The sequence below is a fragment of the Bos taurus genome, chromosome 9 (genome assembly GCF_002263795.3).
Source record: "Bos taurus isolate L1 Dominette 01449 registration number 42190680 breed Hereford chromosome 9, ARS-UCD2.0, whole genome shotgun sequence".
Classification (NCBI taxonomy): domain Eukaryota; kingdom Metazoa; phylum Chordata; class Mammalia; order Artiodactyla; family Bovidae; genus Bos; species Bos taurus.
Window position 1 is genome coordinate 67314386 of NC_037336.1, and position 27008 is coordinate 67341393.

Genomic DNA, 27008 nt, shown 5'->3' on the forward strand with positions numbered 1-27008 from the left:
TGCCTGGAACCAACTAAATCAGATTAAGTTGGACTTTTCCACCCTGCCCCATGGGTGGTTGCATCCCCACGTCACAGTTCTATATAGTTGCTATCCTGTGTTAACATTTTGGAAGAAAAAATAAACCAATGAAACCTTTAGATTTTTTTTTTTTTTGCAAAACAGATTGTAGATATTGGAAGAAGCAGTGTCATGTTTACTTGAAATAGCTGTTTCTCTAGAACTGTCTGTGGTGCAATACTTACTGAAGTCTTTCTCATCTGTTTCTATTTCATTTCAAAACTGGTATTCAGGAGAGCTACTTTCTCTACCTTGTCGGAATGTTAATTGGAAATGAAATTTATTACATAACTAATTTAATACTTGCCATGAAGCTTATAATAAACACCATATTTCCTGGAGCTCAGGAAGAGAACTACTATAAAAGAACAGCCAGATTGAAAGCACATGTTTTCAAGCCCACTGACACACATATAAAAACACACACACAGATAAACAAATGTAGCACTTTCAGAGATGAAGGTACTTCTTTCTTCCCCTCTGTTGTGAATTAACTCTAATTGGATAGGTTCCTTGGCTTTTATCATTTTATTTTATTTTGCTTAACAATTCATTGGAAACAAAATTTGATATTGAAAATCTAAATGAGAATACTTGATTGATCTGTGGAACTTAATATCTTGTCAGCTCATAATTAAATGACCTGATCACACCAGAAATTGTGACAGTCCCAGAAAAATCCTTTAGCAAATTGATGCTATTTAAGACTAGTTTTCAACTATAAGAATATAGCTTACTTTGGAAAAAATCTTCATGAAAAATAAAAATATTTTAATAATTAGTGGTGTGTGAGCATTAAGACAGAAAATCTTGCTAGTTCATATGAATGGAAACTAGTAGTTTTATCTGATTGAAAACGTAACTTTTGGCCTGTTTCTTATTTTTACAGGCCTCTAAATATCATTATGAAAAATGTGTAAATGAGTAAAACACATTTTTCAATGAATATGTATTTTTAAAGAGACTGTTGCATAAAATTTCCCAGCTGTAATAAAAATCTAATTAAACTGTTACTTCAAAGCCCTTTCCAACAAGAGGTCATTCTATCCTATTCTATTTAGGAATTCCTGAATACCTGACAAGAATAAAATAGCACATAGGACTTGAATGTCTGTAGCTTAAAATTGCCAAAAAACAAAACAAACAAAAAAACCAGAAGCTGTCTTTTTTTCCAACTGCTCTGAGGAATTTAGAGAAGAACCATGGGTCAAAATTGGATGAGTTTCAGAGGTCTTACTTTTCTTACCACAGGGAAGTTTACTTATAGGTAGTTTTTTAAAATAGAATATTTGCCATATTTTCCATCATTTCTTCTTTGCCCATATGCTTTTTCTTTCTGTTGGCTGAAAATCAAACTGACGGAAGGCAAGCAAATGGGATATGAAATAGCATCAGAGCAAAGCATTTGGACATCCTGTTCGTAGAGTTGGTTCCCAAAGATAACTTTCCTTATCCTGTCTAGACTGCTCCTTGTAACCACCCACAATGAAGTACTTCATATCCTGCAAAGATCATGTTCACATCAAAAAGCTGTGTTTGCCTGTGCTTCAGTTTCCATTCAGTGAGCAAAATACTGGTAACAGGGTGTGCAAATTGTTTGAATATGGAAGACATTTTTTAATGTAATGTGGAAGCCCTCGGTGGTTTACTGTCAGACATCTCAGTATGAATGAAACAATTTGCTTTAATAACTGAACCATATAAATTTTTGATACTACAATAATACTGCAAGCTCTCACAAATTACCGCAGTACATCTTAACTGTCATGTCACATCACGTAAATTACAGTCATGATGACATGCTTAGCTTGGTTGATATAATATCTTGCTAAGGAAATGGAAAATTGTAGGGCCTTATTTGTAAATCTAGTAAAGTCACTTTTCTAAATAGTTGAGGCTAAATTCTTTCCCAGTAATTGCTGTTGGACTCAGAGCCATTGCCAAAATCTGACAGAAACAGTATGTCAAGAAACTAGTATATCTGCTTAGATACTGAATTTGATTTGCATCCATGACCAGGAAGCTCTGGATATACAATCCTTCCTTTGCCTTTTTAGTATTAATTTCTAAGTTGAAAAAAGTATTTATGAGATGCTATTAGCTTTTCCTAAATATTTGTATAACCAATTTTCAAACATTTTCTAAGTTCCTTGGTGATAAATTCACTTATAACAGATGGGAGATGTATTGTACATATTTTATTTTAATGAAGGTGCCACATGCCAATCTTCCTGTGTTTTGGTAACCTAACCCCAAATAATAAAACTGCTCTCACTTGACATACACTTTGCTAACGTAGAAACCTGCCTGGTCATAATTAAATTCAAGAGCACTAGCCAGTTTAGCAAAGGAATACTTTTCATATTAAGGAACATTTTTATTGACTACAGTCCCTCTTTGGAATAATGAGGAATACAAAGGTGGATATAGTTGTGTATGTAGATAGTAGATGAGGCCTGGAAAAGTTAGCATATTTTTATACTACTCATTTAAAAAATTTCCATAATCTTGTTGTCTATGGCAAGTTTGTGTGCTGAACCCACAGTGAGGCCAAATGAACTGAAACATCGGAGTTTCGAGCTGAAAAGGGCCAAGCAAAGAGAGTGAGGCAGCCTGTGATGCTCAAAGGACCCAAACTCCTCAAAGCACTTTTAGAGGCAAAGTGATGGGGGTGAGGGGGGGATATGTCACATGGTATGTGATCAGCTTGTGCACAGTTTTCTGATTGGTTGATGGTGAGATAACAGGGCAGTGTTACAGGGGTTAACATTATCAGTCCTCAGGTTTCAGTAGGAGGCTGTGTGCTCATGGTCATCAAGTAGTTAGCTTCTTCGATTTGATGGAGGTTTTAGCATCTGTAAAACAACTCAGGCAATGTGCCTTAGTGTACTGTTGTCCAGGTGCTTTAGGGAGGAGCTAAATATTCTATGGCTGTCATATTTAAGGTTTATTGTTTAAATTCTTACCAGTTCTCCTGGACCAACTGCTATTTTTGTCACTACATGTTCAATTCCTTCAAGCATTAATTTCTTTTGTTGTTGTTGTTCTGGACTTTATTAGTAATTCTTGAGCCAGGCTTTTATGACTCAGGAGGCCTGGGAGACTACAACTTTTCTAGGAATAAAAGACCAGCAGATGACATGGGGAAGGACTCTCTCCGGAGAAGGTCCCATGGAGCCCCACTGGGTTATAATCTCAACTAAGAGTTAATCCCTCAACAGCAACCTGGAAAATGTTTTTTTCCCATAAATGTGTGAGCATTCAGCACAGTGTTCACAGTTGAGTGTTAATTCCCTGCCCCTTCCACTGTAGACATTCAAAGAAAATTAAGTCAGGCACCCACAGGGCTCTACTTGGCAGCATCTTATTTTCTCCAAATACTTGACAGAGGTTAATGCTTGGTTTTAGGGCATTCGTGTAAGCATGGAACCAGGCATGAATGTAAAGTGCTAGAGCACAGAGTCCTGCTGACTTGCTACAGGCCACAGCTTTGAGAAACAGTTTGGGTGTTTCAGAGTTGGAATAATTTACTGCTTTAGTAAACTAAGTGCTATTGGAACATCGAAATAGTTATTTCTTTTTGGTTACCCTAGTGATCTGAATTAGATAGTGCAGCCTCCAAAACCAGTTCTCTTCCTGTTTGTAAAGAGCCCTGAGAATCTGACTTGGCCTATCGATTGTTCCCCCATTACCAGTAAGGTTTGCAAATCTGTCTCTGGGTGCTATTAAATTAATCTTCTGTGATTTGGTCTTTATAAAACAATGCTTATTTTCTACAACATGTATACTATCTTTTTCTGTTTGTAGCTTAGAGGAGCTTTTAAATTGTTTCGTTGTAGTTGCCAAGAATACCTATAGTATAGCATAAGCTGCATATTATGAACAGCTGACAAAATAGCATCAGGTTTTAAAAGTAATCTCTGGTATTTCTTTGCTGTGCTTGCTTGACTTACAGTTCTACTTCTAACATCCCTAATTAAAGCTGTGGATTTGAAGGAGATTGATATTTGAGATTTATATGACAGAGTAGTTCTTGTCAAATGAAAGGAACTTTACAAATATTTTGTGATCAATGCTACCTTTTTAACAACAACAACAGAATAGTTTTGATTAGATTTCTCAGAAATGACTGGAGTTGAGATTTAAGTTAGAATTGAAAGATGATTTCCATCTTAGTAAAAAATTAAAACCTCACTAATAAGCATGAGTTGCTCTCCTTTTAGCAACATAATTTATATTTCTGATGTCTTTACTTTATATTCCGCAAAATTATTCAAAGTAAAGGTCAGACTCTCTCCCTCATCCTTAATGTCCTCCAAATTAAGTCTCAGAGTAAATGGATTAATTAAGAATGTATTATATATGTGGAGAATGGCATGGCTATAAAGGTAAATAAGATAAACAAACTGTGATTGAATTTTTATTCCATAAATCGGATCATATTAAAATGATTTGGCAATAGACTAATACCAGAAGACTATCTGTTGTCAAGAATAAACCAGATATATTGTTAGGGGCAAATGTTTATGAAAAAACAAACAAAAATCATAAGAACTCATTTATTACATGTAGTTCTGATAATGTCTACTCTGCAAAGTTAGCCCAACTATGAGGACTCACAATAAAATTTCTAGAATAATAAAAATTAATAAAACTGACTGAGGGGGAAAATGTTAAAAATCATATGAACATTAAAGCAATTGAAGCAGTAGCCAAAAAATTATTTCCATAAGGAAAACAATGGTTTTATTTATTTATGTTTAATTTGTTAAATCAAATTTTGAACCTTAAAAACTTTTTTCAATCTTACACAGCTTTACAGAGAACAAAATAATGACTACTCCTCAAGTAATTTTATGTTACTTAATATCAGGGAGGCGTGAAAAAGGAAATTTCTGCCCAAACTCACTCATGAAAATCGATGCAAGTATCCTAACCAAACCATGAGTAATCAGAATCCATAATGTATGAAAATGGTAAAATTAGCTTTTATCATAGGAGTTCAGTGTTGATTTAATAGAAAAAGACAGTGTAATTGACAGTATTGATTAAATAAAGGAGAGAAACTGTTTCAATAGATGCAGAAAAAATAGATAAAATTTAATGATGATTCATGATGTTTTAAAAAATGTGTAAACTAAGATTGGAAAGGTGCTTCTTCATTTGATGAAGAATAGCTACACAAAAACAAATAACATATCTACTTTATTATAAAATATGGAAAGAATGCTTTAAGATCACAAACAGTTTTCACTCTGACCACTTTTATTTAACATGGTACTAGCAGATTTGGACAGTGCATTAAGATTTAAAAAAAGAAGTTAAAAGATACAGAAGTTAAAAGGGAAGAAATAAAATTGCATTTATAGATGATATGATTATCTGCTTGATATGATTATGAACTCAGAAGATAAATTATTAATAGGTGAATCAAGAAGGGAACTATATACAAAGTTAATATGTAAAAGCCTGTTGACTAAAAAGTTAGTCACAACCAGAAAGTAGAGAGTTATTTTATTTGGTGGGAATGTTAACGACTCTGAGCCCCGGAGGCAGCATCTCAGTTGCTGTTCAGTGGATAAGTCATGTTCTGCTCTTTGCAACACTATGAACTGCAGCATGCCAGGTTTCCCTGTTCACCATCTCTCTGAGTTAGCTTAAACTCATGTCCACTGAGTTAGTGATGCCATCCAATCATCTCATCCTCTGTTGCCCCGTTTTCCTCCTACCTTCAATCTTTCCCAGCATCAGAGTCTTTTCCAATGAGTTGGCTCTTTGTATCAGGTGGCAAAAGTATTGGAGCTTCAGCTTTAGCATCAGTCCTTGCAATGAATATTCAGGGTTGATCTCCTTTAGAGTTGATGGTTTGATGTCCTTGCAGTCCAAGGGACTCTTGAGTCTTCTCCAGCACCACAGTTCAAAAGCATCAATTCTTTGGCACTCAGCCTGATTTGTGATCCGTCTCTCACATCCATGCATGACTACTGGAAAAACCATAGTTTTGACTCTACAGACATTTGTTGGCAAAGTGATATCTCTGCTTTTCAATACACTGTCTAGGTTTGTCATAGCTTTTCTTCCAAGGAGCAAGCATCTTTTAATTACATAGCTGCAGTCATCATCCACAGTGATTTTGGAGCCCGAGAAAGTAAAATCTGACACTATTTCCACTTTTCCCCCAACTATTTGGCATGAAGTGATAGGACTGGATGCCACAATCTTCATTTTTTGAATGTTGAATTTTAAGCCAGCTTTTTCACTGTCCTCTTTCACCTTCATCAAGAGGCTCTCTAGTCTCTCTTTACTTTCTGTCATTAGAGTGAAATCATCTGGATATCTGAGGTTGTTGACAAATCTTCCTGCAGTCTTGATTCCAGCTTGTGATTCATCCAGCCTGGTATTTCACATGATGTAATCTGCACATAAATTAAGTAAGCAGGGTGACAATATACAGCCTTGTCTTAGTCCTTTCACAATTTTGAACCAGTCCATTGTCCCATGCCCAATTCAAACTGTTGCTTCTTGACCTGCATACAGGTTTCTCAGGAGACAGGTAAGGTGGTTTGGTACTCGCATCTCTTGAAGAATTTTCCACAGTTTGTTGTGATCCACACAGTCAAAGGCTTTAGCATTGTCAGTGAAGCAGAAGTTGATATTTTTCTGGAATTCTCTTGCTTTTTCTATGATCCAATGGGTGTTTGCAATTTAATCTCTGGTTCCTCTGCCTTTTCTAAATCCAGCTTGAACATCTGGAAGTTCTCAGTTCACGTATTGTTGAAGCCTAGCTTGAAGGATTTTGAACATTACCTTGCTAACATGTGAAATGAGCACAGTTGTGCAGTAGTTTGAACATTCTTTGCCATTTTTCTTCTTTGGGATTGGAAAGAAAACTGATCTTTTCCAGTTCTTTGGTCACTGCTGAGTTTTCCAAATTTGCTGGCATATTGAATGTTGCACTTTAACAGTGTCATATCTTTTAGGATTTGAAATAGTTCAGTTGGAATTCCATGACCACTAGGTTTGTTCATAGTAATGTTTCCTATGGCCCACTTGACTTCACTGGAAGCCAGACTTCCAGGATGTCTGGCTCTTGGTGAGTGACCACACCATTGTGGTTATCCAGGTCATTAAGACCTTTTTGTGTAGTTCTCCTGTGTATTCTTGCCACTTCTTCTTAAACTGCTGTAGAAGGCCAGAGAGAAGGAGTCAGGCCATATACAACTTCGCAACAAAGAGGGCAGGCAGTCTGAACACCAAAGATTATTGTTAAATAAAGAAAACCAGATATTAAGCTAAGGAACTTAGCATTATTCTATGGGAATTTACAAGCCTCTGGGCTCGCTGAATTCTTTCCTTTCATATGTAATGCAGCTATCTAAGACCACTTCCTATTTCTTGATTGTTTACAACCTTAATTCCTTGTTCACCAGGAGGCATGGCAGAGGATAGTTGCTTCCTGCATTCCTCTGAGCTCCTTTGCCATCATTGCAGGGGTGGCAGCATTTGCTGGGTCAAAGCTATTGTGTTCCCTTTTGGGAGCCCTCATTCACGTTTGGAGGCCCAAAATCACTGATGGCTGTGACATTTCTTGCCCACTGGTATGTCAGGAAATATTTCATTTTACAAGTCAATTGTGTTTCTTTACATCAGCAAACACCAATTAAAACAGCCCTTTAAAAATAAGTCCTGGGCTTTCCTGGTAGTCTAGTGGTTAAGGATCCATCTCACATTGTAGAGGACACTGGTTTCATCCCTGGTCCAGGAAGATCCCACATTCCACAGGGCAACTAAGCCCCTGAATCACAACCATTGAGTCCACGTGCAGCAGCTACTAAAGCTGGTTACCCTAGAGCCCCGTGCTACACTGTAAGACAAGCCACAGCAGGGAGAAGCCTGAGCACCACAGCCAGAAAGAAGAGTGGAGAAGGCCCACTCACAGTAAGGAAGACCCAGTGCGGCTAAAAAGAAATAAAATAGAAATAAATAAATATTAAAAAATAAGTCCTTTACAATAGTAACAAGTAACAAAATACTAAGGATAGAATCTATATAGGAAAGCAAAGAGCTTTTCAAATAAGAAAAGGAAATCCTAAAGAAAGAAAGAGATGGGGTTTGAATCAAAACTTACCTGATAAAAAGACTTAGGACTCATTTTTAAAAAAGAAATAATGATTGAGACAAAGTGCTATTGGTGTGAAAAAAGATTAAAAATGATCAGTGGAGTTGAAAAAATAGCCCAGAAATATCCCATGCATATATGGATACTTGATTATTAATAAAATAGAAATTGCAGATCAAAGACAATAGAATAGAGCATATAGTAAATGTTATTGGTACCACTGAGTATCTAAAAAGAAAAAAAATGACCATACCTGTATCCCTACCTCATATTAGACATAAAATAAACTCTAGTTGAAACAAAGGCTACAGCTTTCAAAAATCATACTATAAAGCGCAGAATTTTTACTTCTGGCCATGATTGAACAAAACTTTCTTAGACAACAAGATAATTTGAGAAAAAATGTGAAACAAGTTTTTAGACACTTTACAGCAGATGTTGTAGAACTTTGATCCCTGAGAGAAAAAAAAGAACCAGAGGAATTGAGGCTTAACAGCTGTCAAGGTTGTTGCCTGGGTGTTGTTTCCAAGGTAAAGTGCATTGAGAAAGTGAAAAGTGAAAGTGAAGTAGCTCAGTCATGTCTGACTCTTTGCAACCCCGTGGACTGTAGCCTACCAGACTCCTCCCTCCACGGGATTCTCCAGGCAAGAATATTGGAGTGGGTTGCCATTTCCTTCTCCAGGGGATCTTCCCAACCTCGGGATCAAACCTGGGTCTCCCGCATTGCAGGCAGATGCTTTAACCTCTGAGCCTATCATGGCCAGAGAGTGTTTTATGTACTGAGTTTTCGTATTTAATCCAGTGTATATATAGTGTTTAATTGTTGATGGTAGTGGGAGAAGCACAAGATGGTGGGAATGGATGGGACACAGATATGAATGAAGAGGGGCTTCTGTAAGCCAAGGAGAAAGGCCTGGAGCAGCTCCTTATTTCACAGTCCTCTGAGACCAGTCCTACCGACATCTTGATTATGGATTAGCAAAGGAATAAATATATTGGGCATCCCCGGTGGTGATAGTGGTAAAGAAACTGCCTGCCAATGCAAGAAACATAAGAGACTTGGGTTCAACCCCAGAGTTGGGAAGATCAGCTGGAGGAGGACATGGCAACCCACTCCGGTATTCTTGCCTGGAGAATTCCATGGACAGAGAAGCCTGGTGGGTTACACTCGATAAAGTCACAAAGAGTTGGACCTGACTGAAGCAACTTAGCATGCATGCAAAGGAATACTTTATTTCTTCCTTTATTTTTCTATGCATATCTGTGTCCCATCCTTCCCCACCATTCTACTCTTTACTCAAAGCTGTTATTTATGCAAGGGAAACTCTGGTCAGTTATTTCAGTGTTTTGATCCTTATGCTTTTCACAGATCTGATTCAAATGCTGCATCTCTTCCTTATTATTTCTGTAATCTTGAACACATCCCATTATTTAGTTGACACTTTCAATATCTGCAAATTGAGAGTTCTAGCACCTCCTCAGAGTTGTGCAAAGCCCTCAAAAATGCCTTTAGCACACAGAAGCTGTTCAATAAATGCCAATTGCTTTGAGAACTTCTGTAGTTGTATGGTGCAGCAGTTTATATGAGAGGTAAATCTTTATATCAATAAAGCACATTTGTTAGAGAACACTTTGTGCCTTGCTTATTATTTCTATCTGATTGAGCATCTGGTGGTGGTAAAGATAGATCAGATTAGATCAGATCAGTCGCTTAGTCGTGTCCGACTCTTTGATACCCCATGAATCGCAGCACACCAGGCCTCCCTGTCCATCACCAACTCCCAGAGTTCACTCAGACTCATGTCCATCGAGACAGTGATGCCATCCAGCCATCTCATCCTCTGTCGTCCCCTTCTCCTCCTGCCTCCAACCCCTCCCAGCATCGGAGTCTTTTCCAATGAGTCAACTCTTCGCATGAGGTGGCCAAAGTACTGGAGTTTCAACTTTAGCATCATTCCTTCCAAAGAAATCCCAGGGCTGATCTTCAGAATGGACTGGTTGGATCTCCTTGCAGTCCAAGGGACTCTCAAGAGTCTTCTCCAACACCACAGTTCAAAAGCATCAATTCTTCAGCGCTCAGCCTTCTTCCCAGTCCAACTCTCACATCCGTACATGACCACAGGAAAAACCATAGCCTTGACTAGACGAACCTTTGTTGACAAAGTAATGTCTCTGCTTTTCTAGGTTGGTCATAACTTTCCTTCCAAGGAGTAAGCGTCTTTTAATTTCATGGCTGCAGTCACCATCTGCAGTGATTTTGGAGCCCCCAAAAATAAAGTCTGACACTGTTTCCACTGTTTCCCCATCTATTTCCCATGAAGTGGTGGGACCAGATGCCATGATCTTCATTTTCTGAATGTTGAGCTTTAAGCCAACTTTTTCACTCTCCACTTTCACTTTCATCAAGAATAAGATAGCATTAAAAATAAAAATGGACAATCACAGAGGGTTAACTTTAGAAAGTAAGTCAATTATATGACTCTTAAACAGCAGTTTGTGAAAATGTGAAAAAATTGTCATCTAGCTTTTGGAGAAACCTACTGAGTGTTTTGTACTTTATCTTGAAGATACCAAAATAAAGCAAATGAGCATCATGTCACATCTTTCTAAGCAAATGATGTGATAAGTAACTATTTCTGCCTTACAGAAGTATTTAAAGGGATTTAAGATTTCTGCCCATCAATAACTGATTAGGGAAGTAAACTTCATTGGCGTTATAAGCAGCATTATACCTTGCGGCTATAGTGTAGCAAGTTAAAATAAGGACAGTAAAGTCGACCCAAACTCAATACGACTGTTGCTTAGGTGCTAAGTCGTGTACTACTCTTTTGCGACCCCATGGGCTGCAGCCCCCTAGGCTCCTCTGTCCATGGGATTTCCCGCTGGAATGGGTTGTCATTTCCTTCTCCAGGGGATCTTCCTGACCCAGGGATCAAACTTGTGTCCCCTGTATTGGCAAGCAGATTCTTTACCACTCAGTCACCAGGGAAGCCCCAATATAATTTATATCTTTATAAAAAGGGAAAACCTGGAGACAGATACTCATACAAGGAGAATGCCATGTGAACATGAAGACAGCCATCTGCAAGCCAAAGAGAGAGATCTGAAACAGATCCTTTTCCCACAGCCTTCAGGAGGAGCCAACTCTGCTCCTTCGGTTTTGGACTTGTATCCTTTAGAGCTGTGAGACAATGGATTTCTGTTTTTTGAGACGTGTAGCTTATGGTTTTGTTGTGGCAGCCTTAGTAAACAAATCAAGCAAAATATCAATTATTTTCAAAGATTTTCATTTTGTTTTAATTTGTTGCAAACAAAAGCCTAATCTCATAGCTAAAGAAATTATAGAAATTGATAACAAAGACCAACACTTGAACAAAGAAATGGGCGACACATATGAATGAACAGTTCATAGAAACAATACAAATGGCTCTTAGGTATAAGAAACCATGTACAACCTGACTCATAATACAACTATACTGAGAAACTGTCATTTACCTTAGAAGAGACAACAAGATGGTAAAATGGATAGCATGCTATTTTAAAAATTATTTATTTATTTTTGGCTGTGCTGGGTCCTCATTGCTGCACAGGCTTCCTCTAGCGGCAAGCGCCGGCTATTCTCTAGTTGCAGTGCGCGGGCTTCTCATTGCCTTGGCTTCTCTTGTTGCAGCGAATAGACTCTATGGCATGGGGGTTCAGTAGTTGAAATTCCTGGGCTCTAGAGCACAGGCTTAACAACTGAGATGTGTGGGCTTAGCTGCTTCGTGGCATCTTTCCCAACCAGGGAATGAACCTGTGTGTCTCCTGCACTGGCAGGCAGATTCTTGACTGTTGAGCCACCATGAAAGCCTGGATAATACGCTATTACTGTGATTTTAAAAGGACAAAGATCCTTATAATATTGGTAGTGGGGATATGTATTAATGCAATCTAAGAAAACTAACTTAGAAATTTTTACCAAAGTTACAAATGCACATGTGTTCATATATTTCTCTTCTGGAAATTTTTCCTATAGGGAGACATAAAGTGTGAAATGCAGTTATTCATTCACAAATGTTTGTGATAAACACAAAATTGTTACTGATAGACTGATTAAATGCATTTTGGTACATACACACAAACACTACAATAATGTGGAATGATCTGAGGTATATGGTTAGAACAGTGTATATGACCACCATTTGTGTATAAAAAAAATAGTGGAAAAAAAGAATCTGCATGTAATTATAAGGTAGCCTAGCTGTTTAAAGTCATAGCCAGCATTTGATTGGAGGTGAACTTGTCTCAGAGACTGTCTGCTGCCCCACTCAAGAACATAATATTGTTAAAGTCATAAAATAAGGTATTTTAAGTATATGGCAAAAACCAATCCAACATTGTAAAGCAGTTATCCTCCACTTGAAAATAAGTTTTAAAAAGATGTTTTATGTAGAATAATATTTCTGTTTTGCTCTATTATAAACTATTAATTTTCTAGTCTAGACTTCATTGTGAAGATTATTGTTTTGATGAGGATCACTCAAGATATGCCGCAATTCTCTAAACTAAAATTTGGTTGTCATGCTTAATTAATCACAAGGATTCCAATAACACTCTTATCTTTCCAGATAGTTTCAACAAATTCTGTTAATATCAGCAGGGCCTGCTGGGGAAGCATAAAGCTTACACTTCTAGGACTGCGGTCTTCCCATGACTTCCAACAGTAGTAGTTGAGTAGACACCCTCTCACCTTATTTTTTCTGAAGTTCTCCCTCTATTACTCGGGTCTGAGACTCCAAGTAGTTAAAATTCAACATTTGCCACATGGAAAAAGGAGCTATGTGATAAGACCCCGATCTGAAATGTGATGAATTATTAAACAGGTAGTTTGTTGGGTGATTGAAAATTACCTGTGAAAGAGTGCTTATCTCCTTGAGGCACGTCGAACACTGACGGAATTGAGCCAATTAGACTGACTGTCTCTTCAATGAGTTGTGACCTCTCGATGGTAATAGCTTATTATGATGATAAATGAACCCATCTCTTCAACTGAAGCCTGAGTACACACTTCAGCAGTTTCCCTGAATCATGAGGCCATTACCTCTCAACTTCAGATCGACAGCAGTGACAGCCCCGGGAGCAGACGGCATGCATGGCTAGACACAGATGATTGTTTTACGCCTATGAATATATTTACAGCTATTTCCAAAGAAACGGGACCTCCTTGCACACTGTGTGTTCACACCTGAAATAGTTACTATATGACGTCTCCTTTAACAGGAAGAAGGCTGCATCATTTTGAGATAACTAGGTGTTTTTTTGTTTTTAGTTTTTGTTTGTTGTTTTCAGTGTTTAAATTGCCAGTCTTGGTCTCCTGGTGGAGTAAAATTTCAGCAAAAAAATATATTTTTACAATAAATATGTTTGTAGTATACAGACAAGATTTTAAATTAATTAATTTAGTCTTAGTAAACCTCACAATTTGTGTTTGATGTGAATTAGGGAAACTACTCAGAAACTTCTTTTATTTGTAGAGAACTTTTGTAAAGACTTCTGTTTTTCAGAATCACACATGCACAAATACTTTAGTTTTTATATTCCCACATTAAGGAAATGTCAGAAGTTCTTTTTTTAAGTAGTTACTGAAACTTCATAATCAGTTTCCTGATTCTGCTATAGTAATATCTCTGGATTGAGGAGAATTAGAGGACAACAGGTTATTTGTTATGTTTATAACAAAATACAGTCTTCTAATTCCTGTTCATTATTAAGCAGATGTAAGTTGCCAACTTCTCAAATATGGGCCTGAAAAAACCCTATTAAGCAAAACTAAGTTTATGAAGTTACTGCAACAAGGGAAAACATCAACCACCTTGACAAAGTCCTAGTAGTATCTCAAAAGAGGAAAGATCAGAGGAGGATTGTCATTGTTGTTCAGTCGCTAAGTCATGGCCAACTCTTTGTGACCCCATAAACTGCAGCATGCCAGGCTCCTCTGTCTTCTACTATCTCCCAGAGTTTGCTCAAACTCATGTCCATTGACTCAGTAATGCTATCCAACCATGTCATCCTCTGTCACCCCCTTCTCCTCCTGGTCTCAATCTTTCCCAGCATCAGTGTCTTAACCAATAAGTTGGCTCTTTGCATCAGGTGGCCAAAGTACTGGAGCTTCAGCTTCAGCATCAGTCTTTCCAGTGAATATTCAAGGTTGATTTCCTTTGGGACTGACTGGTTAGATCTACTCACAGTTCAAGGGAGGAGGATACTCATGGGTTTTAGTGGAAAGGTTGGATGATTTCAAAGCAAATCTTGCATTGCAGGTAATTGGGCAGACTTTGTACCATAGCTTTGGATGTGTCACAAGAGTCTTGAAGTGTTGAAGAGCATGTTGATAGTATATAAGTAAGCTAGTTGAGACAGGTAAGGTTTTCTCAGAGCTTGTTTGCAGAATTTTTTAAAATAAGAATAGGAAATTATACTCATTCCAAACCTTACCATAGGAATAGGGAATTACGTTGACTTTAGTTCTTACAGACAATAGCTGTGAGATCACAGTAAAGTTACTTAGTTTTCTTTTGCCACTGTTTCCTCATGTTTAAAGTGGAGATGATACTAGTGCACATTTCAACAGAATCATTTTGAGGATTTAATACATATATAGCACTTAAGATACTTCTTGATAAAAAATAAGCACTCAGTGTTAGCTATTATTTTTTAAATTTCCTTTTAATTGAAGGATGATTGCCTTACAATATTGTGTTGGTTTCTGCCATACATCAGCATGAATCAGCCATAACTATTATTTTTAATTCCATCTGGGCCTATTTTGAGGTCAGCCATAATTCCATTGAAATTTTAGAAAGGCTACCCATGAAGAAAGGGAAGGAAGGAAGGAAAGAAAGAAGAAAGGGAAGAAGGAAGGAACAGGGCAGAAAAGAAGAATCTGTTCATATGTATTTCATTTGTAGGGTATTTCATAGGTTAGAAAATAACTATCTATGGGGACATACTTCTTTTAGCCCAGCTCTATCAAGAAGTGGTTTGGTCTTTGAGTAAAATGCCTTTTTGTTTTCCAGTTTTCTTCTGGGGCTGAGTTTGACATGATTATCAGCCTCAGTGTTCCTGAAATAAGTCCTTTATAATGAAATGGAACTGGAACTGAAAGAAGTTTTGGCAAGCCATTGAAGGTCTCCAAGACTGTTTACTGCATTAAGCTTATTTTTACTTATCATCACAGGAAAAAAAAAATTAGTGGAGGTGTTTTTCTTATAGCAAAGTTTTAAATTAAGATGTGACTTTTAAAATAAGAGTCAAAATGCTTTATTTTGATTTTTCTTTCAAAACAAGTATAGTGATAAAATTTGATTATGTTAACATCTAATCTTAATTCTGCTCTTGAGAAACTTGAAACTTTACACAGGAAACAACACAGCAATTTAATGGATCTCACTGTCTAACAAATTTTTGGAGGATGAAGGATAGAATAAGTGTTTGGAAAAAGAAATAACTTTCTGTTGTGCCAAACACATGAACTTTGTGTTTGGTGAAAGATATTTAGACTAAAGAAAATATAAACTATGCTGGGAATGAACCCCACGACCACTTGATCCTGTAAGATTTAGCAGGGATTGGGTTTGTTTGCATGTCCCTGACTTATGTGGTGCAATAATTTTACTTAAAAGAGACAAGCCAGGTTAAGCAGTTCAGCAAAACCATTTAGATCAGCTCTTTCTTTTAAAATCTAGTTAGATAGAGTTACAGCAGTCTCTCAAGTGTGGCACTCAGACCCACATCAGAGTCATCTGGAGTCTTTATTGAAAATGGATATTTTTGGCCTCTATCTTGGATTCAGTCAGTCAGGAGATCTGGGGGAAATATGTGGAAATCTACATTTTTAGGCAGCCTTCCCCAAGTGATTGTTTACTTATAAAATTTTGAGTCACTCTTGTGTGATTATTTTTTAAAATTACCAATGATCAAATAAGTATCCTTACATGGTTCCTAAGACTAAACTTCCCAAAGCTTAAAAAAATTTTAAAAATTCAAAAGTCCCACAGCATGTTTTAATCTGAATTTCAAAGTTGACTTTTTTACCTGATAGTCATAGTTTTGCCTTTGCCAGGGAACCCTCAAATAATATGTTGTTAGCTACCACAAACTGTGTAAATCCAAATCTATATATCTATCTCATTACAAACAGATACACACACACACACACATTACACAACATACACAAAAACACATATGGGAAGAAAATGAATCTTGGAAAGAAGCTGTTTTCTTAACGGAAAGTCTAAAATGCACTGCCATTGTTATCTGGAATGAGGATATTCAGCAAGACGAGAATGCAACTTGGGGATTAGGGACAGTTTCAGATCCTAGCAAAGTTTCCAACTCTTCCTGAATGTGTATGAACAGTTTTGCTATTTGAGCTCACCGACTCAATGGACGTGAGTTGGAGTAAACTCCAGGAGTTGGCGATGGACAGGGAGTCCTGGAGCGCTGCAGTCCATGGGGTTGCAAAGAGTCGGACACGACTGAGCGACTGAACTGAACTGAACTGAAACACAAGCAAGATCCTCAACTTCATTGTGTTTAAAATTTATATTGGTGAAGTTAGGAGGAGATTATAGTTTTAATAACAGAACCTGTTTTACAAGCAAAATCTTTTATTAGAACACACAAAATCAAGAAAAATCATCCAAGTGGGTGACAGGGCTTGTGCTGGTTACCAGGGGAGATGGGAATGGTGCTGGTTACAATAACTGGCAGGGGGGTTCTGGTTATACTGGGTGACAAGGACAGGAGCTCTGTGTGCATTGTTTTCCATAGCCTTTGTAGTTTCCCCCAAAAATACCAAGGTTTTGGAAAAGACTTAGCATGAATACAAACAGACCAAATGAATGAGGAAAGTCTCTTACAGATTTAAAAATTTTATGATTTAACACCAAACAGAATCATACATTCACCTGACTACTAACAATGAAATAATAACTGTGCAAAGTATGATAAAGAGGCTGCTGCTGCTGCTGCTAAGTCACTGCAGTCGTGTCCAACTCTGTGCGACCCCACAGACGGCAGCCCACCAGGCTCCCCTGTCCCTGGGATTCTCCAGGCAAGAGCACTGGAGTGGGTTGCCATTTCCTTCTCCAGTGCATGAAAGTGAAAAGTGAAAGTGAAGTCGCTCAGTCATGTCTGACTCTTAGCGACCCCATGGACTGCAGCCTACCAGGTTCCTCTGTCCTTGGGATTTTCCAGGCAAGAGTACTGGAGTGGAGTGCCATTGCCTTCTCCGAAGAGGCTACTTGATACCAATTGAAAAAATAAATGTTTCTCAGCCGAACTATTGTCCATATCCAGATACCTTGATGATACATATGCCCAGTCATAGAAAACGTGGGACGTTATCACAGCAAAGCAACTAAAATGATTTAAGGCACTGAATAGCCAGTGTTGAGCTCACATCATTTCTTACTTAAATTACAGAAAAAGTCATTTAACATTCTGCCTCCAGCCTCTGCATTCTAATGCTTTATTCACATACCTGATGAAAGAAGATCTTTATAAAACTCAAATTTTATTGCCTTGGCACTCCATTGAAAACCCTGTGTCTTAAGAATATGAGAGGTCTCTGAGACCATTCTGGACTTGTACTCAGGACCGAACTCCATGGACATTCAACTGTCCGTATGTATTCCATGCTCCCTCAGACTTTCACGTCTCAGTTTCCTTTTGTCTGATGTTCTCTTGAACCAGTTTCTTGAGTGACTAACTTATGTTCGTCCTTCAAAATGCAGTTCAAGTATTGACTTCTGTAGGAAACTTTTCTGACCCCATCTCCCAGAACAGGTTGAGTTAGGTCTTCCTCTGTGATCTTCCCCTGAGACTTCCCACCACCCAGCATTCAGAAACCTTCCCCCTTAAACTGTGAGTTCCTGGATGCAACTGGATTCTGTTCACCTTTGTACTTCTAGGACATTGCTTAAAGTTGTTTAGGAGCTTAATAATCCCCTGTCAAATAAATAAATAGATGCTCTGTGTGAATTGTTATTATTTCTGTTTCTATAGAAGATGAACGAGAGGAAATATATGTGGAATTGTCCTAAATTAAAAAAAAAATTTTTTTTTTAACCCATAAAAAAAAGAACTTGGTTGGAGCTTCTTTGGAAGTTCCTGCTGGATTTTATAAATATTTAAAAAAATAATTCTGGGATCATTTAAGGCCAAATCCATTCAGAGCCAGACAGATGACCTAAATCATCTGCCAAATTCTTTTCTAGCCCGCAGATTTTATGAGTCTGAGCAGCATTGTTTGAGTAAAAGTCTTGTTCTCTGTGGATCAGTAAGAAGTTATGATGTTGTGAATGTTTACAGAGAAACAAAGAATTTCAGAACTGGAAATCATTTGAGCCATATTCTATCAAACGGCTTTTGCACTGTGTTCTGTGTGGTCTTCCTCTGCTGGGACAGGAGGCAAGATGGACAGGCAGGGAGCCCCCTTCCCTCTTTGACCAGGGTGTCTTTATCTGTTTTGCATGCTGAGAATACATGGAATGGGATGGGGAAGACAAGACTGTGAGAGTTTAAGTCACTTGAACAAAGGTATACAGCTTCTCCAGAGACCAGGCTGATGTTAGAGTTATGATTCCCTGACTTTCCCTGAAGATCTCTTTCCATTTTTCTCTGCAGCACATGGTTAAATAAGAGCAGGTTATATATTTTACAGTCAAGCTGAGTTGAAATCATGACACTGTTTTGAAACATCAGTTTAGAGTTCATGCCATCAAATTAAGTTTGTTAACTAAGTTTAATTTGCTTTCACTTACAAAGCAGCTGTCTTTCAAGATAAAAAAATTAATAGATACAATAATATTTGGTCAGCTGCAGCTTTTAATGTAAATGTTTGACTCGGTACTATTTAGTCTGCTGGATTCCAGAACTTTTGGAGAGAGGTGTATGCATTTAAAAGCATTTTAAATGTTTCTTGTGATGTTCTAGGTCTGTTGTCTGTCTTTCTGTTCATTTAAGTAGACTTGGTGTTGCTTTGGAAGCACATATTTTACAATATATGTGTTATTTTCATAGTCTATATATTTTTAGAAGATGTAGCAAATATGAAATAGGCCATTTTCTTAGTGTCTCCATAGTTTTCTCTTTAGAGTGTTATGTAGTTGGAATCATAAGTATATAGTCTTTCCTGGTGGGTTTATTTCAATTAATAGAATGCATTTAAGATTTATTCATGTCTTTTGATACATTGGTGGTTCATTGCTTTTTAGCACTGAGAAATATTCTATTTGGGGTATATACTGCAGTTTACAGGAGACAGGGATCAAGACCATCCCCATGGAAAAGAAATGCAAAAAAGCAAAATGGCTGTCTGGGGAGGCCTTACAAATAGCTGTGAAAAGAAGAGAAGCGAAAAGCAAAGGAGAAAAGGAAAGATATAAACATCTGAATGCAGAGTTCCAAAGAATAGCAAGAAGAGATAAGAAAGCCTTCCTCAGCGATCAATGCAAAGAAATAGAGGAAAACAACAGAATGGGAAAGACTAGAGATCTCTTAAAGAAAATCGGAGATACCAAAGGAACATTTCATGCAAAGATGGGCTCCATAAAGGACAGAAATGGTATGGACCTAACAGAAGCAGAAGATATTAAGAAGAGATGGCAAGAATACACAGAAGAACTGTACAAAAAAGATCTTCACGACCCAGATAATCACGATGGTGTGGTCACTCACCTAGAGCCAGACATCCTGGAATGTGAAGTCAAGTGGGCCTTAGAAAGCATCACTACGAACAAAGCTAGTGGAGGTGATGGAATTCCAGTTGAGCTATTCTAAATCCTGAAAGATGATGCTGTGAAAGTGCTGCACTCAATATGCCAGCAAATTTGGAAAACTTAGCAGTGGCCACAGGACTGGAAAAGGTCAGTTTTCATTCCAATCCCAAAGAAAGGCAATGCCAAAGAATGCTCAAACTACCACACAATTGCACTCATCTCACACGCTAGTTAAGTAATGCTCAAAATTCTCCAAGCCAGGCTTCAACAATATGTAAACCGTGAACTTCCTGATGTTCAAGCTGGTTTTAGAAAAGGCAGAGGAACCAGAGATCAAATTGCCGACATCCTCTGGATCATCGAAAAAGCAAGAAAGTTCCAGAAAAACATCTATTTCTGCTTTATTGACTATGCCAAAGCCTTTGACTGGGTGGATCACAATAAACTGTGGAAAATTCTGAAAGAGATGGGAATACCAGACCACCTGACCTGCCTCTTGAGAAATTTGTATGCAGGTCAGGAAGCAACAGTTAGAACTGGACATGGAACAACAGACTGGTTCCAAATAGGAAAAGGAGTATGTCAAGGCTGTATATTGTCACCCTGTTTATTTAACTCATATGCAGAGTACATCATGAGAAACGCTGGACTGGAAGAAACACAAGCTGGAATCAAGATTGCCAGGAGAAATATCAATCACCTCAGATATGCAGATGACACCACCCTTATGGTAGAAAGTGAAGAGGAACTAAAATGCCTCTTGATGAAAGTGAAAGTGGAGAGTGAAAAAGTTGGCTTAAAGCTCAACATTCAGAAAACGAAGATCATGGCATCCGGTCCCATCACTTCATGGGAAATAGATGGGGAAACAGTGGAAACAGTGTCAGACTTTATTTTTCTGGGCTCCAAAATCACTGCAGATGGTGATTGCAGCCATGAAATTAAAAGACGCTTACTCCTTGGAAGGAAAGTTATGACCAACCTAGATAGCATATTCAAAAGCAGAGACATTACTTTGCCAACAAAGGTTCCTCTAGTCAAGGCTATAGTTTTTCCAGTGGTCATGTATGGATGTGAGAGTTGGACTGTGAAGAAGGCTGAGCGCCAAAGAATTGATGCTTTTGAACTGTGGTGTTGGAGAAGACTCTTGAGAGTCCCTTGGACTGCAAGGAGATCCAACCAGTCCATTCTGAAGATCAGCCCTGGGATTTCTTTGGAAGGACTGATGCTAAAGCTGAAACTCCAGTACTTTGGCCACCTCATGTGAAGAGTTGACTCATTGGAAAAGACTCTGATGCTGGGAGGGATTGGGGGCAATAGGAGAAGGGGATGACAGAGGATGAGATGGCTGGATGGCATCACTGACTCGATGGACGTGAGTCTAAGTGAACTGTGGGAGTTGGTGATGGACAGGGAGGCCTGGCGTGCTGCGATTCATGGGGTCGCAAAGAGTCGGACACGACTGAGTGACTGATCTGATGTGATCTGTTCTGAGTGCAGTTTAATTATCCATTCACCTTTATCTTTGTTGTTTCTATGCCTGTTCAGTTGCTCAATTGTGTCCAACTCTTTGCAACCCCATAGACTGTGGCCCACCAGCCTCCTCTGTCCATAGTTTTCCAGGCAAGAGTACTAGAGTGGGTTGCTACTTCCTACTCCATGGTTGTTTCCAAGTTTAGGCAAAAATGAATAAAGCTGCTGCAGATATTCAAAGACAGGTCTTCCTGTGGGCATAGAATGTTTTATGGGCTTAAGTTTTCAACCTCTTTAGGTTATGGTAAGAGAATGTTTAGTTTCATAAGTAACTGCCAGTGGCTTTTCAACATAGTTGTATCATTTTGCATTCCCACCACCAATAAATGAGTGTTCCTGTTACTCGACATAGTTGCCAGTATTTGGTTGTCAGGTTGTGAATATTAGGTGTCCTAACGGATGTGTTGTTATTTAGTTACTAATTTTTGTCCAGCTCTTTTGAAACCCCATGGACTGTGGCCCACTAGGCTCCGCTGTCCATGGGATTTCTCAGGCAAGAACACTAGAATGGTAATAGGTGTATAGTGGTGTCTCATTTTTTAAATTCATGATTCTCTAATGATGTATGATGCTGAGCATCATTTTATGTTTCTTTGCTATCAGTAAAATCTCTGGTGAGCAGTCTGTTTAGTTTTGACCATTTTTTAAGCTGGATTGTTGATTTTTTTATTGTTAAGGTTTAAACATTCTTTGTGTGTTTTGTAGAAAAGTTCTCTATTGGATTCATCTTTTGAAAATATTTTGTCTCAAACTGTGACTGTCCTCTCATTCTCTTGACAGTGTCTTTTGCAGAGCAGATCATTTTTCATTTTAATAAGTCCAATTTATTTGTTTTTCTTCCATGCTTTTGATACTATATCTAAAAACTCATTACCAAACTTCAGATTATCTAGAGTTTCTCATATGTTATCTTCCAGGAATTAAAGACTGAATAGAGCCCCAAGGGATTATTCAAATTAGAGATTTTTATTCCCAATAGAGTCATAAAGAATTGTTTACAGTATACTAGCAGCAAATATAACCCAGTATCAAAGCTTCTGATTTAGACCACTCCCCCATAACCATAAGTCCTTTTCTTTTCATCAGTAAGAAGTAACTGGAAATACTGCTTTGCTGTTGCATGCCACAATGCTGTATTTCTGGAGAATGCTAGGATACCCAGCTCATATATACTACTCAAGGCTATGTAGCATTGGATTGGCTAGAGAAGTTTGCTCGGGATTTTTTCTGTAAGATGGTATGGGAAAAGCTGAACAAACTTTTGGCCAACCCAATATAAAATCAAAAAGTATGGAGGCAAACAGACATGATTTTGTTTTTTAAACATAGCATTTACTAGCTGTGAGATTTTAGAAAAAATTCTTTCACTTCATGTGCTTCATTACTTTAGTTATAAAATGGAGATTGCAAATGCTGCCTCATAGAATTAAGATGATTTCATTTAATAATACATAAAACATCTGGTATGTAATACGAACTGGATTATTATTTACCCCTTTGGTTTTCCTTGATAGTCCCATAAAAAATTACTTGATTCAATATGCAAACTTATAGGATCAGTGACTACTAAAAAATTGCTTCCTACTGATTCAATATGAACAGGGACAGTACTGGTTGTCTGTGCCCTACTGTGCAGGCAAAAATGAGCTCACTAAATGATAGAAATCATGAGTTAGAAAGCAAATTCTGTTTTACAAATGATGGTTAGCTACAAATCACCTAGGAAATGCAGTCTCTGGTTATACAGCTATGGTAACCTATAGTTACAGTCTAGGAATAAACACCATTGTAGAGATGGAAACTTTATTGTTTATATTTTATGAAAATGGTTCTTCTTTGTGAATTTGAGGATAGGAAAATATCCTTTAGGGCAATACATGCCTTTCATATTTTAGGGCTCATATTTTAGAGCACATTCTGGCACATTGTATAAATATTAAATAATTTCTATAATTAAAATGATGTTCCTTGAAATGAGGAGGGAGACACATGATTACCTAAATAGCCTTGAGGTAGCTTTGCAATAAGTAGTCTTTTGCTTTTCTAGAATGTGTAATGAATAATGCTATGTTACAAGTAGGTATTAATGGATGGCTGAAATACAAAAGACATTTTCTTGGGATTATATAATTATATTACCACCACAGGTATTTATCATGATAAATGCCAGTTAGTATTGAATCATGGAGGGACATAGGAGATCCATTTTCCTTCTTAATGGAAATTATGATTGTATTTTATTAATACAATATTAATAAAACTTAAAATTATTAAGCCTTATTAACTCAATAAATAATAAAATAACAATATAAAGTACCATTCTTAATATTATATTTATTATGCATGATTTTTGTTGCAAAATTATAAAAACTTTAAAGTTATTGAGAATACTTGAGATAAATTGTAGTTATTGGAAACACATACTGTATCCTAAACATGGGTTAAGGCCTTTGTTTTGAAATTAGATTTTGGATCAGGAAAATCAGCTGTATAATTATGCTTAAAATGCAGATAAATAGAAAGAGTGTGTTTTGAATATAAAATACATGTTTTTAGAATCTTAAATCAATAAGTTACTTCTTTTCATATATAAGTCCCAATATCTGGCTTTTGTACTCAGTTTATGTCTATTAGGCTTGTAATAATGTTAGTTATGTGAATGCATGTGAGTAGCAAATCATTGGATCAGTTTTAGAAATCTTTTCAGCAATGTACTCTTGGAGTTGATTTCAGCCTTCCCTTTACGCTAGAGCAAAGAATGCTAACAGACTACCTTTGAGAAGACCACCGTAGTAATATGGAGAACTACATCTTAGTTTACCTCAACAATTTTTCTCCTATAAATGTTTCCATTGGATTTTCCATGAAGTTCATCAGTTACTAACTTGTAAATAAATTCAAATCTTTCCTCTTTTAAAACACTTTGTTCATATTAAAACATGAAATGTTTCTTGCTTTGAAATAAGATTGTTAAAAGATCTGGTTGATACCCTTTTGAATATTTTTCATAGAGAAAAAAATGAAGACAAGTTTAAACAAATGTCAGAGTTTCTGAAAACTCCAGGATGTAATCTATTCTAGACTGTCATTCACAAACAAAGACAGCTTCTTATTTATGAACTTTGGGCAGTTCAGCCTCTATAACTTGAAGAATTGGTTCCAAGCTCAGATATAAAGAAATCTTGTCACATTTTGCAAAATGTTTCTAAAAGTCCCTTGAGAAAAATAAACTTGGACCAATAGCCAGTAGTTTGTGTTCTAGAAATTTCTGTGTAAACCTAATAAAGTCAAGAAGTATCTTTCTCTCTTCTTAGAAATGTACAGAGCAGAAGATAATTGTCACTTGTATGCCAACCACAATTCTAGAGCCAAAAGCTCTTGGGTCACATCACCAAAATTCATAGTTTTTTCCCCTTCAATATTAGAAACATCAATTTTTTTTTTTTTTTTTGCCATAGAGTTCACAACATAGTCTCATGTAAGCGCGAAACCTATGAGTGATGAATCAAGGCTTAAACCACTGAAGTGTACAGTGTAAACTACATCTAGACAGATAATATCCCCAAATTCATTACTGCAGATGACATTAAAAACAGTCTTGCTATTACCACAGATGGCATGGCAATGAACCCTTAATATATCAAAAATACAAGTGCACTCATATAATCGATAGTATGATTAAGACATTCCAATTGAAATGTCTTACTGTATCATGAAAATGTATCATTTGTATGATGTTTTCCCTCCTCCCAACTTTAAACTTCTTCAAGGGAGGAGCAGTATTTTATTCATCTTAAAGTGACTCTCTTCAGGCTGCCTTAAAGCTAAAGCCATGTGTGTGCATGTGTATTCAGTCATGTCCAACTCTTTCTGACCCCATTGACTGTAGCCTGCCAGGCTCCTCTTTCCATGGGATTCTCCAGGCAAGAATGCTGGAGTGGGTTGCCATTTCCTACTCCAATTCAACACTGTTAACTGTATTCAATTGAACTGAATAAATCTGAGTTAAAGTTGCTTGATATACATTAAACATACTAGTGCAAATTTTAAAGCATTTCTTAGAAACTGGCTAAAGGATATTTAGTTGTTAAAATTCTAGGGGAAAAAAAAAAACTGATTAGACGTGAACTACCTTCACATTATAAAATAGCGATAGGCTGCAAGTTAAAATAATGATTTTTCAATCTTTCAGTAACATTCATTAAATGCCTATTATAATTCTGTACTTTTTGAAAATTTATCGTGATGAAGAGATCCTTGCCATTATAAAATTGTCATCTAGCCACAGATAAAATAAATGAGAGCATTACAGTGATTCAACTACAGAACCAAATTGAAGAAAAGATGAATTTATATTTTTAAATATCTTAGTGTTCATTTTTGAATTTTATGTTGAATAAAATACTGTGGAAATATAATGTTTTAATTTATAGATGCTTAAATTTAGATACATATTTAAAATTAATCATTTTAATTAAATAGCAGTGTCATTTATAATTAAATATTTATGTATAAGGCCTTAAACTGATATATACTTTAATAGTGGCATAGTCATTAAAGTACTTGTGTATAGTAGAGATTTGCCAATTATTCCTTCAAGCATTTTTGGCAGTTTGCTAGTTTTCATGAGTTAGGTTAAAAAGAATGCCCTAAATGTAGTGGCTTAAAGCTTGTCAAAATATATGGGTGATAAGGTCACTCTAAATCAGTAGCCTTCAAAAACTTAGGAGGTGTTCCATCTATAGATGTTTATGTGGGAGGAACATTAGGACTTATATATTCATATTTTATTTATGAATTAAGAAAAAATAAAGACTTTTCTAATGTTCAGTGTATGAATTGACACTAGCCCATACACTTGGCTGGGTGCCATGCTCAAGGTGTTCTGAGAGAAAAATTAGCATTTAAGGTCAGAGCATTATAGTGGTAAAGCAGCTTGTTCATTAACTGACATATTGTCGTGCTGTGCTTAGTCGCTCAGTTGTGTCATCTCTGCGTCCCCATGGACTGTAGCCCACCAGGCTCCCCTGCTCATGGGGATTCTCTAGGCAAGGATACTGGAGTGAGTTGCCATGCCCTCCTCTACGGGGTCCTCCTGGCCCAGGGATCAAACCCAGGTCTCACACAGTGCCAGCAGATTCTTTACCATCCAAGCCAGAAGGGAAGCTCAAGAATACTGGAGTGGGTAGCCTATTCCTTCTCCAGGGGATATTCCTGATCCAAGAATTGAACCGGGGTCTCCTGCATTGCAGGTGGATTCTTTACCAGCTGAGCTACCAGGGAAGCCCAACGGACACGAAATATTATACTTTAATTTTGCTCAGCTAAGCTGTTTTATGAGTTATATTACCTAGCTTTTTAACTAATATAAACTCACCCAAAAAAATGCATGTGTGTACTATATCCCTTAAAAGAGTTACAGTAAAGATAGTATTGACAATGCACACAGAAGCGAAGAATAAGACAATACTAATGTTTACTATTACTTTATGTAAGAGCTTTTGACAATCATTAAATAAAGTAAAAGTAAAGAC

The 27008-nt window shown here is 37.1% G+C and overlaps 1 protein-coding gene across 1 annotated transcript in view; it reads left to right on the forward strand.

The window, feature by feature from the left end:
* Window positions 1-27008, forward strand: part of LAMA2 (laminin subunit alpha 2) — a 699730-nt gene that overhangs the window by 325018 nt on the left and 347704 nt on the right. The window lies entirely within an intron of this gene.